The 16,006-nt window shown below is 42.5% G+C and overlaps 1 protein-coding gene and 1 long non-coding RNA gene across 2 annotated transcripts in view; both read left to right on the forward strand.

The window, feature by feature from the left end:
* The window catches only part of LOC113017360 (uncharacterized), a 148,630-nt gene that overhangs the window by 105,287 nt on the left and 27,337 nt on the right, over window positions 1-16,006 (forward strand). The window lies entirely within an intron of this gene.
* LOC113017363 (uncharacterized) lies at window positions 7,337-14,722 on the forward strand. Its single transcript, XR_003271466.1, has 6 exons — window positions 7,337-7,378; window positions 7,691-7,735; window positions 13,429-13,458; window positions 13,913-13,981; window positions 14,189-14,263; window positions 14,659-14,722. It is a non-coding gene; the product is annotated as an uncharacterized LOC113017363 (long non-coding RNA).

Raw genomic sequence — 16,006 nt, forward strand, 5'->3', positions numbered from 1 at the left:
AAAGCGTTGAAAGGACGGCTTTGCATCAGAAAAGTAAGATCAGCAAATGAATCCATTAAAGTTCTTTTGCCTTGTTTGCAAAAGAAGCCAAACAACATTTGTGTTACAAAGAGAGACTTCAGAACAGATCAAAGATCACAAACATCAGGCACTGATGGAAACAGCCAAACACAGAAACAGAGGCACCAGCAGGTGAAGGAGGCCTGTTGTAGAAATGACTCTGAGTGCTCAGGTAGAAACGCATGAAGAACCAGTGCGTCTAATATTTGGAGACCAATCTGTGTTTGAGCGTCCTGGATGAAACACAGATCATGTTGCAGAGCGAGGACGTCGTCTTTCCTCCCGAGTGTGTAACTACAGGACGTGTGCAGCAGGTTTAATCGTCCTCCTGACAGTTACTGATGAACGAGTCCTTCAGGGAGGCTCCAGGATCACTGTGGCTTTTACCAGCTGCTGCTAAACTGAGAGGTGTTGCTGCTTCATGTGTGAAGATGTTTGCATGGCTTTAACAGTGCAGACGTTCCTCATGTGCACCCATTTCATATGTTTTATTGTGATGTTTAGTAACATCTGCTTCCCTCCTTCAGGCAGACGATAAAGTGAGCTCAGCCTTAAACATGTGGAGAGAACGTTTGACCGACAGTCCTGGGACGACTGCAGAACAATGGTTTGTTTTTAATGATAAAGTTTCATAATGGAAATAAATGCTGAGCCTGTTTCATGATGTTGGCCCTGCAGCATCAGGCAGGATTAATACTGTAACAAACGTGTGTCACAGTTATAATGACTTTAAATGAAGACTTGGGTTGGATGGAGATGTCAGCTGGATTTGTGCTGACTGTCACTTTAAATGTTTTCAGTTCAGCTTCTAAATCTACTTTTGTATAATGTTTGCTGAGTTTTGCACTTCATGACGCTTTTAAGAAGAGCCAATAAATCCTGACTTTACACCAAAATAAAGGTTTAATGTGTTTAGTGTGACAGTGGAGGAGAGCGCACATAATAAGAGTCATTAACAGAATGGTGACAATTATAATCTGTCTCATTTTAGGAGCAGCTCACAGGCACAACAGACTACAGAGCAATCAAAGCACCAGTTAAACGTCCATGTGACCGGCTTACAGCCAATGAACAATCAGTCCCCACTGTCCCCACCAACATCACTGTACTGGAAAGACTGTGCTGCCATGGTCAGAGATGAACTGGTGCTAAAATGTAAGGCAGCTGATGTGTGTGGCCTTAGCAGCACAAATGCATCACGGCTGCAACGCTGCAGTGTGTTTAAACATTTGAACATTTCTGTGGCTTCAAACCAGCAGCTGCTCTGTACTCAGTCGTGTTTGTGTGTCTGTCAAAGTGATTGTTGTCTTTAAAAAGCCTTTTGTGTTGAGTTTTGTGAGCAGTGCCGAGCTTCTCTGTAGTCTAAGCTGAGTCGATATATTTGATTCCATGTTTGGTGTGATTTTCAAAGTCAGCAGCAGCAAACCCATACGGTAAAAAAATACATTTTTCCTGGCCAAAATATATTTCAAATATATGGTAAATATATTTTGTATTTGTGATGCTCCAAAAAAATATATTTTTGAAATTGAAAATATATTTCTTTCAAACCAAAATACATTTCAAAACATATTTTAGGGTGAAGAAAATACATTTCCAACCTTACAGTAGAATGTATATCAAAGTATCCTTTATTTAAAATATATTTAGTGCAATAATGATGATAATGATAACAATACTAAAAGTAACATGTTTTATGCACATCTGCAAAAAACAGTTGGATTCAAACAAAACAGAGTCAAAGGTCTATCACGAATTAGGTTGTTTATTCATTTGCTTACAGTATTTCACATTACACAATATCTCACTATAATGTAGCGTTCATTGACTTTGAAATTATCTGTCAGTGATACAGTAAACAAGATACAACAACTGCTATGTACACTTTAGTTTTTGACAATATATACAATTTAGTACTTAAAGGAACACACTCCACTGTTTTGGAAATAGGCTCATTCTCCATCTCCCTCAGAGTTAAAAATGCAGCGTCTTCTTTCTAGATCCGTACGTTAATAGGGCTCTGGAGCGTGATCTTACGGGATGGGGCGTAGCCAGGATTTTTGGTCAAGGCGCCATATTAGCAGGCCAAACAAATGCTTGCTGTGTGGTCGGTTGTAATGTTAGATTGCACTACCGACAAAGGAATAAGCTTGAAAACAGGCTCTCTTTTCATTGTTTCCTCACCTGGAAACATCATGAGGGAGCTTATGTGTTGGATGTTACCAAAAGAAGGCGTCTAGCCTGGATAGCAGCTGCGAGACGAGCTGATATTCAGTTCTCTACCAGCCACAGATATCTGTTGGTGTGCTCCAGTATTTTCATTCAGGTAAGTTCTAAATAAGTTCATATTATTATTTATAGCCTGTTAATTTTATTTTCAATGCGCTCTGAGATCATAGCACAAACTTAGAACAAACATGCAGAACTACCTTCTATTTATAGAGTTGCTAATTATTTGGCATTATTGCAACAAACCAGCCTATGAAATGAATGAAACAAATCCTGACTGGGTTCCAACACTACACATGGGGCACTACGAAATCCCTGCTTCAAACTACATGCTACATACCACCATGCCAATCAGATTACTTCTTCCATGTGAGGGTAAAAAGGTGACCTTCCTGGATAAGATGGCAAAGGTTTGCTGCGTTTTGGTGAACATGTGCCCCAGTGTGGTAGTAAAACCAGGGAAAAATGCTCTTGTTAAATACTTTTAAGTCTTGTGCTGTTTATGTAGTGATAAGTTTTCTTTTTTTTTTTTTTTTCCTTTTTTCTCTTCTTTTTTTTTTTCTCCTTCTCTTTTTACAGTTGCAGAAACATATAGGTGATTGCTGTAACGTATGTTTTAATTTTGAAATTAAAGCAGCCTTTTTTCCGTTAAAAGGTTCTTTGTGAGGATCAATCCAGACATGGGAACAAAATGCCCTGCAAAACTTGGTACAAGCCGCAAGACAGGTCGTGTCGTAAAGAGGAAGGTTACAAGAATCAGCCCTCGGATCACCACCTTCCTCCAGCTGCTCTCTGAGTTTGAATGGAGGACTTCCAACTAGGTAAGAACAGAGATGATAATATCTTTTACATAGCTGATAATTATATACATACTGTACACACATCCATACAACAGTATGAATGATCTCAGACAGATGTGAACAAGTGAATAACCTGAGCAAACATGAATATTGATGATGTGTCTTTGACAGGTGGTGATAAAGACTACGCTGAACCCGACCATCCTGGTAACGGAAATCTAAATCCCATGTCACATTCTATTTCCTGGGACCCACTGATAATTATTACATTTTGTAAATGAGTTTTGTTTTACAATTGTAATAGTTTATTTAATGTTCATGCTGGTGGGTTTGTCCTGTTTTTAGTGGAATGAAAAACTGTTTTCCTTAAAAAAATCAGACAGAAAGGTGAAGGACTGTGTAGTTTTCATGTACGCTTCTATTTATTTTGGTTATTGGCATTGTTTTTATTCAGTTGAAAAATGTTTTTCTTGTTAAAAAAAAAAATCAACAATAAATGTTGGTTTAATTCACTATCCTGAGACTACTTTATTTTTTTATTTATTTTTTGTCCCGTTTGGATCTATAGCCATCAGAATTGTTGTCTTGAGGCCAAGAAAGATGGCAAGCGGATTTATTTTACCAAGTGGATCATCATGGCCTTGCCATATTGGTCCATTTGATTGACCTTTATTATAATTATGAATTTATTTTATTTTCAGTTGCAAACGGGACAGACATGACTGGGGGATAGGACAGGGGGAAAGAATGAAAGAAAGAGGGGGAGAGAAAGAAAGAAAACCAAAGGGGGGAAGAGACGGTGAGAAGGGGGGGAAGAGAGAAAAAAAAACAAACAACAAAAAAAAAAACTCCTGGGTCACCTGTATGGAGAAAAAAAAAAACAGAGGAGACAGCAAACAACAAAGAGCAACATAATAATAGAAAAAAAAGCACCATCACAATAAACTAGCTAGCCATAGATATCAATAGTTACTAAATAATAAACGATATTGTGCAGCACGCAGGATAGACAGCGCACAGTGTGCTTTGAGGCAGCAGCCAAGAAAGCTGTAGTCCGCGTCTGTGAATACCCATGTGTACACCTGTGTGCATACCTGTGTGGATCAGCATGCTTGCATTCCAAAGGTTTCTCCATGTGATAAGTGATAAGTTTTCAAAAGAGACAGTAAATTACAGAATGCTAGCAGTGGGTGATATTATACAAATGCTGTCATGATTTTATGTGAACATTTTGTCATTTGTAAACTATACATAACATTTTTTCTACATTGTAACTGATGTGATGTTCGACAAAGTGCTTTTAATTAAAAATAGGCAAACATTTCTTTGTTTCTTTATTCAACTTTTGAACAGTGGTATTTAGTAAGTACATATTCAGTAAATGCAAAGTATTTACATGGCCCCCTAAATTAAAACATTATGGGTTATTCAGAACAGAACTATGCTTGGAAAAATATTGTCCCATCAGTTGATCCAACTCCTCCACAGTAGCAGGTGGAACTTTTCTTTTTTGAGGATGGCTTCTTTTACCTGTCACTACAGATGGTCTGTCTATGTTTTGATCAAGAACCTTTTTTTTGGGCAGCTGAAGAGGAGAAGTCTATCTTATGGCCAACCTCTGGCTGTATCTTGGTCATATTACCCAGCAAAACCCAGTATGCAGGTTCATCTGTAACAGTCCTTGTGCCACAGATCCTCACTGTTGCTTCTACATTAAACAGAAGAGCAGTGACATGGCTGCAAGTCTCCACGACTCTAGCCATACAGCTGCAGTGGGCGGCTTCAACCTTCCCTGTGATGCTCACAATGACCTGTGGCTGCAATGCTGCAATTCAGTCTTTAAGAGTGCAGGACCTGAAACACACACAGACAAAGTTCATTTAAAGACAAGAACTATGAGCCAAGGCCGACACAAATGTGTTTTATTTACTTTCAAATCCATTTATCATAAATGTAACAAATAAAGTGTTTTTATGTATCCATCTATAGAACGCTGCATGTTATATTCTAAATCTGCATGTTTCTTTTTAGAAACCTATCAGCAAAAAATGAACCTAAAGTATGTAATGCAAGGATGTAATCACTTTCAAGAGGGAGAAAACATAAAGTTCGACTTTAAGTGACAACTATGGACACCTAATATGACAAGCAGATTCTGCAGGTCATTAATCAATGTATAAAACTAAAACAGAATGTATTTTTAGTGACACAGGACACAAACAAGGAAGCAAGATGTGTAATTAGGATTATTTATAATAAATATGAATTAATTAGGGCAATTTCTTTAACCATAAAGAATAACTAAATCCTTCAGGACAATGTCACATCAATGCACTGAACTCACTATGTTATCCCTCTAACAGAGCCTCTACATGTTCTCACTGTAATTTCCCCCTCACGAATGAATTTTTGCTAGCACTAATTTGAATGTTGGGGGGAATCAAACGCATTTTACTCGCAGTACTCAAGCTGACTTACCTTTGCTTGAATGACGGCGTACTCACAACGTGGAGGCTTAAAAATAGCCAAATCTTGTACCCAGTCCTTGGTGAATTGGATGTGCGCCTCCAGAGATTTATAATTGCGAAATTGGTGCGCCGTGTATGCTCTGACTCCACAGACAAGGTATGAGAGTAGATCATGCTAAGTCAATAGCGGTTTGGTCTTCAGGGTTTCTACTCCACGGCTATATTTCATACGGGTCCACATTTCAACAATCAAGTACCGTCTCTTTGCATCTGGACAGAATCTGTCTCTATACCGTCATTTTCTTTTGAGCTACGTTTCAGAATGGTTCGTAGCAAACTTGTTTTGATTCGTGACCTGCCAAGATGGTGCTGCGCTCCCACAATGCATTGCGACATTACGTCAACTCCAAAGCCCTTTGCGTGCAGGAGTGTATGCGCATGCGCATTGCCACGGTGGTTTAAAAAATAAAGATATAATGAAAAGTAATTAATAAAAATTAAATATTTAAACATTCCCACAAATGTGCAATGAACGTGCAAAAACTCTCTTTAGTAGTTGTTGCTGTTTCTTTCTTTCTTTCTTTTTTTTTTTTTTTTTTTGAAAAATAACGACGTCTCTGAGGCGCGAAATCTGACAGCGAGAGGAACGGCCGGATACAGGAGACGGGAAGAAACAAGCCGATTATGTTCGCGTTAATTAAGTGGTTGGAAGATGTAAAATTCTCAATTCTGCCAACTGAACATATACGAGATTTTAATGAGGATGAATAATTAGCCGGCATGGAGGAAACGGACCTTTATTTCGTGGAGTGGCGACAAGAAGCCAAGGCGGGTGGCCAGTCTAAGAAGCCTCCATCATCAAGCTAGCAGGTGCCTTTTCCCATATAATATTACTTTATTCTCGTGTATTTGGAACGGAAGCGTAGAGCTGCCACCCAGGCAAAAGAGAAATATAAGTATATCACGTTATAACGTGAAAAGTTTATCGTTCTAACAATATACTATCATGTTTGAACAACATGTTTGAACAACATTGTACGAAAAATGTACATAATTATCACGTCCGTACAATATTGTGCGAACGTGACAATTATGTATATTATAATAATGTGATATTATATTATACCAGTGGTTCTTAACCTGGGTTCGATCGAACCCTAGGGGTTCGGTGAGTTGGTCTCAGGGGTTCGGCAGAGCCTCCGCTGTGACGTGCACGGCTCATTTTGTGCACCAGTAAAAAACATATCTACGTCTAATTTGAAAAAAAAAACACACTTTATTTTTCACTAAAGAGGGGTTCAATGAATGCGCATATGAAACTGGTGGGGTTCGGTACCTCCAACAAGGTTAAGAACCACTGTATTATACAAACATGAAAAGCATAATGTTAGAACAATAAACATTTCACGTCATAACGTGATACAGCTCTATTTTTCTTTTGCCTGGGTGGCAGCTCCACGCTTCCATAATTTGGTAATCAAAATATGTAACTTAATTAATTATATTGTGACGTACTTTTGCCTTTTCTTATTATTCTGCCTTCTCAATAACTATCAAAGCCTATTCACATTTAATTTGGCTTTCACAGAAATCCTACCTCTCCTTCTGGCTACAGAGTACTTACCAAGGTTAGAAACAAAGAACAGTTATGCTTTATTAATGTTCGCTAATTACAATGTTCCACATTTCCTTGCTTTTTAAGTCATTGTTAGGCTTTTTAGAGTTTTTGTTTTTTATTTTTTTTAGCAGTAATGTTTCTGCCTATTTATTTCAGCCCATGAAATCAAATGCAGATCTTCCTAATGTGAGATTTACATAAATGTAAGTAATTTTGTTTGTCATTGTCATTAATGTTGTTGCTGTTGTTGTTTTTGTGCAGTTTGCAATCATATAAACCTAGCAAGCATCAGTCAGCACAGTGACTAACCTAAACAGATTCTTGCTTTATTCACATATATTATATGTAATTATATATACCTGCACATTGTACCTAGGGTTGCAGCCACTTGGCCCCACCCCATTGTTGTGACAGCCCTGATTGTACTTATACACTGCATCTGAACAGGGAACAGTCTGCCACATTAATGTATTTTTAAGTGACTTGTTTGTAATACATGAATTTGTTTCTTACAGATGTCAAAGTCTCAACCTCATGCTGCCCTCCCCCATCCTCCTAAAGTAAGTATTTGTTGTTGTGGTTTTTTATGCGGTGTCTGTGTCACATGCTAATCATAATTATTGAAATAACTGTTTTCTAACAGATTTTCCAAAACACTAGTTAGGTTTGTTGTCATTCAGACCAGTACTACTGCTTAGACATTGTTTAGTGGTCATGCATGTTTGACAAGCTCGTTATGATACCAAAACAGTATGTCATGGTCCTGGGCCATGTGGGCCCAGTATTCTTAGTTCCTTGTATTTTTATATTTCGTTCCTTATTTAGGCCATGTTTTCTGAGTTGCCCTGTTGTGTTGTTCCCTAAGTGTTTTCCCTTCATGGCTCTCTCCCCCCTGTGTGCCCTCTATGTATTTATGAGCCCTCGTCTCCCTTTGTGGTTGTTTCATGTTTCCCCAGCCCGTTATGTCTGTGTTTTCCCCGTGCTCTCTCTCCTCCTGTCTGAACCTCTGTGCCTGTACATGTCATGTTCAGTTCACCCCGCCCTGTCTCGTTATGATTATCAGTGTCACCTGTGTTCCCCGTGTGTGCCCACTTTCCTCGTTTACCCTCTGTGTATTTCTGTCTGAGTCTCCCTCTGTTCGGCGTCGCGTTCTCCCTCATGCCGTGTGTGGTTCTCCCCGTGTCTTCCGGTATATGTTACTTTAGCTTTTCCCAGTTTAGTGTAGTTTTGCATTGCTTTTGTATCATCGTTATTGTTTATCACCTGTCAGCAATAAAGCTGCATTTTGAGTTTATCCCCCGTGTCTGTGAGTTTGCAATTTGGGTCCTCATCCTGCCTGCCACACGGCCGAATCATGACAGAATAACGCGACCACGATATGGACCCAGCGACTCCTGGCAGAGACGTAATCCAAGCAGTGGAGTCGTTATGCTACCAGTGGAGCCGAAGCTCTAGTGAGGAGGAGAGGGAGGAGTTACTTTACTCGTTGGGGACAAGCGTCACGGTTTTTCCCTGGTTATGGGAGGCGCTACCCCCTCTGATCTCGGACTTCCTCCGCACCATCCTCCCAGCCTGCCCTCGGCAGCATCAGCGGTCCGGTGTGCGGACTGCGTCACCACAGCCCCATGGCCGCGCAGCCTCCCCTCCGCCTGCTGTAAGCATACAAGTCGGCACGCTGAAGTTCACCACGGCACCACACTCCTCTACGCTGGCGCCGTCCCTCTACTCGCCGGTTTCCACTTCGCTGTCGCAGCTCAGTCGTTCACCCTCACCGCCTCGACCGACCTACCCGTCTTCCGCTTCCTATCTGGCACGGATGTGGTCAGAAGACGAGGAGCCGGTCGCCACAGAAATCAAAGTTTCATCCACGACCACCTCAAAGAGGAAGCGGCGTTCGCGTCGCCGTCACCCAGCGCTACGGCATGTTTCGCCCTCCAACGAGCCACACGAGGATGCGGGGGAGGTCATGGATTTCGACCTGGAGGAGCGGCAGCGTGCAGCATGCGATCAACTGGATGAAGAGCTCCGGTGGAAGCCGTGGCTAGCTCCTGACTATGAGGAGATCTTCCGGGGAACCCGCCTGGCTCTCGGGGGTCCCCTGAGCTTCCAGGAACTCTCATCTACCGCTCCATCAGCACCCAGTTCACCAGCCTCTGCGACGCCGCCCGGCGCGCATGAAGCGCCATTGTCTGGTTCATCGGGAGCTGCAGTCAAGCAGAAACGGCGTTCGCGTCCCCGTCGCGCTGCGCGACAACCGGAGGTGAGTGAACGCACTCTCCCATCACCAGCCTTCGTTGAAGCCGTAGAAGAGGAACTAGATTCAAGTTTACAGATTCAAGGGTCACCATTAAAGGAGACACATAGTGTGGAGGCGGCGGACTCCAGTACTGTGACTGATGTGGTCAGTTCGTCTGGCTTCCATGAACAGGGAGTAAGACCCACACAGACTGTAAATCCCAGCACTGGAGAACCTCAGCCTGTGTTCTCGTCACCGCCACCGGAACAGGAGTTTGACGGTCCAGCCTCTGAGCCGACCGGGGAATCCCCTGTTCCGTGTTTTTCTTGAAGCGAAAACAATGACATTATTTCAGAGACAGCCAGTGCTAACTGTGAGCTGAGTAATACAGTGCTAACCGGACCGCCGCCCAGAGATTTTGCCCCGAAGACACCCGTAGACAGACCTAGTGATTTGGCAGGGACCTCTGGTATAATACTTAGAGGGAGGGAGACCTCCACAGACCTGAAAGCTAATTGTGTGACAAGAGGGGGGGAGGAATTTCCTCCGTTGTCCGTTGCTTCGCCTGGGGTTCCATCTAAAGCTGAGTTGCCTGTGGCTAACGCCTCCCTTCCTGAGTCTGCTCTGCTCACCTACGAGGTGCTTAAAGTAGACACTTGTGCTTTCACAGCGAGTGAGGACTTTTTAGAGGAGGGTCATGTCGCAGAGCATATAAGAACGGAGGGTGAGACGAAGTGTGATCATGTTTTGCCTGCTGCTCCTGTGTCCAATGAACTTAAAAATAAGAATGCTGGTCATGACCTCATGTTGGGACTTAAAGGTGACAACAGGGATTCTAATCAGGGTAACACGAACTGTGAAATGTCCCCACCTAAATTCTGTTTTCCCCACAGTCGTGAGCAGGGTGTTTTTGGACTGTTTACCTCCATCCCTGCCGCCTCTACTCAGAGGATTGAGTCTGAGACCAGGGGATACAATTCCACTATTAATAACCATGTAGCGTCCCCTCACGGAGTTACTTTGACACAGTTCTCCGAGGTTTCTGTGAGCACATTATCGGACAGGGCTTTGAGTCCCAAGGTTAATGTTAACACCAGCACACAGCCGGAAATGTCACCCGTCTCGGCTATGGTTGCTAGCACAGCATTATCCGTACCCATTTCCCCATACACTCTACATAACACCCTTGAGTTACAGTCCACCTCTAGCGTGGTCCCAAGTCAATGTACCACTTACCGCTATCAGACTGGTCAATTCTCATCACCCAGATCCATATCTGAATATCTCATGTTCACCCAGGGACTTCCCCCTGGAGGTTTAAGTCATGTTTTTGTGGGTAATATAGTAATCCTTGTTTTCCCTGTGGCTGACCCTGCTTACCTGTGCCATAGCGTTATGTCATTGATTGAGTCTGAAGGGCGGAATGTAGACACAGGGCTTTCTGTTTCTGAACCTATTATGTCAACTAACATGAGTCTTGCAGTGACTGGGCTGGTCTCTGCCTCAAGACATCTCACACCTGTTTGTTTCTGGACTGATACCTATAAGATGTCATGTGAACGCAGCCGGCCTATTGCCACGTCAGCTGGAGGGCCCCAGGAGCCCGTCCGGCCTGTTGCCACGTCAGCTGGAGGGTCCGAGGGGCCCGTTCAGCCGCCCGTCTCCGCTGGAGGGTCCGAGGGGCCCGTTCAGCCGCCCGTCTCCGCTGGAGGGTCCGAGGGGCCCGTTCAGCCTCCTGTCTCCGCCGGAGGGCCCGAGGAGCCCGTCCAGCCTCATGCCTCGTCAGCTGGAGGGTCCGAGGGGCCCGTTCAGCCTCCTGTCTCCGCTGGAGGGTCCGAGGAGCCCGTCCAGCCTCATGCCTCGTCAGCTGGAGGGTCCGAGGGGCCCGTTCAGCCTCCTGTCACCGCTGGAGGGCCCGAGGAGCCTGTCCAGCCGCCACCTGCGGCCACCTCTGCCTCGCCTGGTCCAGCTTTGGCTTCTGCTCCTCCCGGTCCAGCTCCAGCCTGTGCTTCGTCTGCTGCAGCTCCGGCCTGTGCCTCGTCTGCTGCAGCTCCGCGAAGCAGCTCCGGCCTGTGCTTCGTCTGCTGCAGCTCCGGCCTGTGCTTCGTCTGCTGCAGCCTCAGAGCCTTCGTCCTCTGCAGCCTCAGCCTCAGAGTCTTCGTCCTCGTCTGGCCCAGCCTCAGAGTCTTCAGCCTGTGCTTCGTCTGGTCCAGCCTCTGAGTCTTCAGCCTGTGCTTCGTCTGGTCCTGTGCCCACCGGGCCATGGCCAGCACGCCTGACACTGGAGAGCCGCCGCTGCCTTCCGCGCGGCCGGCCTCCTGAACTGCTCCGTCGTCTCCCTCGCCGCCGCCGCTGCCTTCCGCGCGGCCGGCCTCCTGAACTGCTCCGTCGTCTCCCTCGCCGCCGCCGCTGCCTTCCGCGCGGCCGGCCTCCTGAACTGCTCCGTCGTCTCCTTCGCCGCCGCCGCTGCCTTCCGCACGGCCGGCCTCCGGACCAGCTCTGTCACCTGTGCCACCCGCCTGGTCGGCCCCCCGACCGTGTGACCCGTGAACTCTTGTGCCTGTGGGCTCTGGGTTGGCCCCCTGAACTTTATTTGGACTATGGTCATGTGCTCCTGTGTTTTCTGTTGTTTGTTTTGTTTCCCGTTCTGGTCCCTCCGTCCTGGTCCCCCGCCTCCCGCCCTGGGTGGGTTGTTTTCCGTTTTTGTTTTGTTTTTCGGGTTTGGGCTGTCGGGAGCCAGCCCTTTAGGGGGGGGTGATGTCATGGTCCTGGGCCATGTGGGCCCAGTATTCTTAGTTCCTTGTATTTTTATATTTCGTTCCTTATTTAGGCCATGTTTTCTGAGTTGCCCTGTTGTGTTGTTCCCTAAGTGTTTTCCCTTCATGGCTCTCTCCCCCCTGTGTGCCCCTCTGTGTATCTATGAGCCCTCGTCTCCCTTTGTGGTTGTTTCATGTTTCCCCAGCCCGTTATGTCTGTGTTTTCCCCGTGCTCTCTCTCCTCCTGTCTGAACCTCTGTGCCTGTACATGTCATGTTCAGTTCACCCCGCCCTGTCTCGTTATGATTATCAGTGTCACCTGTGTTCCCCGTGTGTGCCCACTTTCCTCGTTTACCCTCTGTGTATTTCTGTCTGAGTCTCCCTCTGTTCGGCGTCGCGTTCTCCCTCATGCCGTGTGTGGTTCTCCCCGTGTCTTCCGGTATATGTTACTTTAGCTTTTCCCAGTTTAGTGTAGTTTTGCATTGCTTTTGTATCATCGTTATTGTTTATCACCTGTCAGCAATAAAGCTGCATTTTGAGTTTATCCCCCGTGTCTGTGAGTTTGCAATTTGGGTCCTCATCCTGCCTGCCACACGGCCGAATCATGACACAGTAGGCCTATCACAATAATCGATATATCGACTTAACACACAGTACATGTACATGACCTCAATAATTGTTGATGATGTAATTTATGTGCCATTATATTTACAAAAATAAAATATAATGATAACAAAACAATAACATTAAATAACATTGTTTTCTATTTGTTAGAAAACTTACTATTTATTCAAGTTTTTAAGGTATCTAATATTTTGATTCCTAATTTCAATGATCTAAATACTTTAAGAATTAGATGTTGGTTTGTCAATTGAAAGTGTGTAGATCTTGCATTATTATGGTGTTATATTATGATTATACATTCAAAGACATAAAATGGTCTTAAAATGACAATGACATAACTTGTCGCAATTGTTTATGGGGCAATATACCGACCAACAAAAAGTCGTTATCGTAACAGGCCTTCAAAACAGACGGTTTTATGATTGATAAATTCAAAAAATAAATACATTTAATTTCTCTGAGATTCTCTAATATTCAGTTACAGTTCACAACACAGCTACCCGTACATGCAGTATTATACTGTAAATATAAATCTCTGCATTTAGCATCCCACTAGAAGCGTCACAGTTACTGCCTCTTTTTTTTTTTTTTACAAATACCTGTACTATCACTAACACATTTACTGTTTTACTTTTAGCCTGTGGATACAAATGCAGATTTCCTTAATGTAAGTTGTGCATTTTAATTACATCATGTTATTTTTATTATTATTTATTTATTTATTTTATTTTACATTCAAATATTTCAAGCTTCTTGGTTAAAGAAGCTTGATTGCTAGTAGGTAAAGAATAGTTCACCTATAATTCATATTCCCAATTAATTTCTCACCTCTGATTGAATGCCTTTGTTTGTTTTCCTATAACAAAACATTTTTGCTGGATATATATGGTGAATTTATATGCATAGATACAGTCGTAGTGCTTGACACATGCAAACAGCAGTAGATGTACTAAAAAGGAAATAATTACAATCATGATGTTGATTGCTGATGTCAGTATATATATTTTAGAGGAATGTTTTGTTTTTCACCCAAAATGAACTATATTGCTTCAGAAGAGATTTATTACCCTACCGGACTCTTATATATTGTTCTGTTTTTTGTTTGTTTTTGTTATTTTCAGGTTCAATGGTGCGTGTTCTTCTAATGGCCGCCTTCCCACTGGAGGTTTTGATCCACAGCAATTTAAAAGGTAATCAGCTTTGAAAGTCAGTTCAAATGGTTAGCTAATAGTACTTTAAAAAGCCTACAACTCTGTCACCAGTTTCTTTACCAAAAATTACCCATAAAAGTATCGCTCAATAGCATATAATTGTAGTTCAAATGTTTAGTTGTACAAATATCAAATTTTTGGAAATCTAAAACTAGTCAAACACTCAAATGTTCATGCTTTTTATAGGAGGACAGAGCAAAACGGACATCGGCGCAGAGTGAAGAACTGCCCTTGATAAGGACACTATGACAGCCATATATAGTAAGTGAAGACTTTCTGTGTATCTAAAATTGCATACACCACAAGTAACTTACTTTGCAACCATTAAAATAGGTTGTAAAGTAAGTTACCAATACAAATAGGTGATGATGCATTGTAGTGGTTGGTCTCAGACAAAGACGGTCAACAGATTTATGAATGCTGGAAGGTAAGGAGAGACGACCAAAAGGGGTGTTAGCATTACTGTAATGTGAACTGGATAGACTTCCCATCTAGGAAAAAAAAAGAGGTAAATTATGCGTAAAATATATCTGTATTAATATCTGTATCTGTATAAACAGAAATATCTGTTTGCTAAATGAAGCCAGCTAACATAAATCACATTTTTATTTTAACTCTGATAAAAGTAATAGAACTGTGACTTTTGTTTGTTACAGTGGCGGTAAGGAAGGGGTTTCCCAGCGTGTCCAGAAGGGCTTTGAGGATTGCCGTGAAAGCTGGGGGAACTGAGACTGTGTGTATATATATATATATATATATATATATATATATATATATATATATATATATATATATATATATATATACACACATATATGTATATGTGTGTGTGTTTCTTTTAGAATGTTTAAGTATGTAATGAGAATAAACTTATAAAATGAATATTCCTTGCTTGATTGATATGCTATATGTATGTTTTAAACATCAAATAAAGATTTCTTTCAGATGTTACATGTGAATGTGTTTTCTTAGAAATATATGAAGGGTTAAATTTATATTTTTTTGAATGATTTTAAATACATTTAAATTGTATTTTGAAATATATTTTATTAATATATTTCAAAATATACAAAAAATGGCCAAAAAATATATGTGCTAAAATACATTTTAAATATATAATATATTTTAAAATGTATTTTAAAATATATTTTTTTACCGTATGGGCAAAGCTACACCAGAGGGTTGTGCTGTGTAACAGGTTGGTGCAGGTGGTGTTATCTACATTTGAACATTAGGCAACAGTCTCATGAAGACACTTTCTATTGTTCACTAAAGACCAACAATAACAGAGACAAAGGGAGAGCAGCAGAACTAGTGCTAACAATTAGCACTGCTAGCCTGCCCACCAACACCAGCTAATGTTCTAAAAACGATGATCAATGATTTTGCTGTAACGGCTCCAGCTGTCTGTGTCAGGGACACGTTGGAGATGAAGTGAGTGATCCAGTGACAAAGGTTTGGAAACCTGCAGTCAGCTGAGACTAAAGGAGTCACCTGACCGAGAGACCAAATGTTTCACTGAGAACGTCCAGATGAACAGAATCAACCTTTGGGATAATCTGTTCCACACATCCATGTTTCACTTACTGCATTATATTTCCTCATTGCTGTGCACACAGGCCTGTGGCTTATAACCAACTCCAAGTTCAGACTCAGAGGCTGCTGAAGCTGTTTTCTGGAACAGAGACGTGTTGGATATAAAAGCAACTCTTCTTTATGTGTCAGCACTGAGGAAAGGAGCAGCTTCGTTTCTAAGTGTATGAAGGACTGTAGCAGTGTGTGTGTGAGCTTTATTTCACAGACAGAACCATGTCAAAAACACAACTTCAGGTAAAAACAATACAAAATCAAAGAGTCTGATCAGAAGGATTAAACAGAGGAGTGTGGGACTGTTTTTAACAGACAGCAGGTTAAGCCAGGCTGGAGGAGTAAACTGAGCCTCGGTGTGAGCAGCAGTGTGTTTGACAGGAAGCTGAGATAAACAGTCTGGAGCCCATTTAGTGC

Source organism: Astatotilapia calliptera, unplaced genomic scaffold, assembly GCF_900246225.1.
Source record: "Astatotilapia calliptera unplaced genomic scaffold, fAstCal1.2 U_scaffold_11, whole genome shotgun sequence".
NCBI classification, from domain to species: Eukaryota; Metazoa; Chordata; class Actinopteri; order Cichliformes; family Cichlidae; genus Astatotilapia; species Astatotilapia calliptera.